This window comes from Corvus brachyrhynchos, unplaced genomic scaffold (assembly GCF_000691975.1).
Source record: "Corvus brachyrhynchos isolate BGI_N302 unplaced genomic scaffold, ASM69197v1 scaffold56, whole genome shotgun sequence".
Classification (NCBI taxonomy): Eukaryota; Metazoa; Chordata; class Aves; order Passeriformes; family Corvidae; genus Corvus; species Corvus brachyrhynchos.
The window spans coordinates 4949121-4949597 of record NW_008238664.1 but is presented as its reverse complement, the minus strand read 5'-3'; the positions used below and the strand labels follow the sequence as shown (position 1 = coordinate 4949597).

Genomic DNA, 477 nt, shown 5'->3' with positions numbered 1-477 from the left:
CGTTGGGGGAAATTTTACCCGCCAACAGAGACGCGGAGCTCGCGAGGAAGACGTCACGCAGCTCGCCACGTGGGAAGGGCGGCGCTCATTGGCTACGGGCGAGTCGTTCACGTTCCCCGTGAGCTGTCATTGGCCAGGGCCCGGAGGAGACCAATGCTGAGGGGAAGGGCGGGGGGGAAGAGAAGAAGGAGAAGGGGCAGGGAAATGGCAGCTGGAGGGGGGAGGAGGATGGGGAGGGAAGGCGGGAGTAGGTCGAGAAGGAGCAGCCGGGCAGGGAAATGGTGCCCGCCCACGGCAGCCTTGCGTTTTCCCTGACATGCCCCTCTCGAAGCAGTGTGTGCTCCCCACTTAGATTTCCAACGGCCCCTTTTGTTCCCCACACAAAGCCCTGCTGAGCTCAGGCGGGGGCTGGCGGCTGCGCTCCAGGCTGAAGTGCTGGCATGGCGCCCCTGAGGCGGCGGCAGCCCGCCTTGGCCT

At 65.6% G+C, this 477-nt stretch overlaps 1 long non-coding RNA gene across 1 annotated transcript in view; it reads left to right on the top strand.

Annotated features, from left to right (window-relative positions):
• The first annotated feature begins 6 nt into the window (after window positions 1-6).
• The window catches only part of LOC108447556, a 4105-nt gene continuing 3634 nt past the window's right edge, over window positions 7-477 (top strand). Inside the window, exon 1 of the long non-coding RNA XR_001863183.1 lies at window positions 7-118. This is a non-coding gene — a long non-coding RNA (uncharacterized LOC108447556). The remainder of the gene's footprint in view (window positions 119-477) is intronic.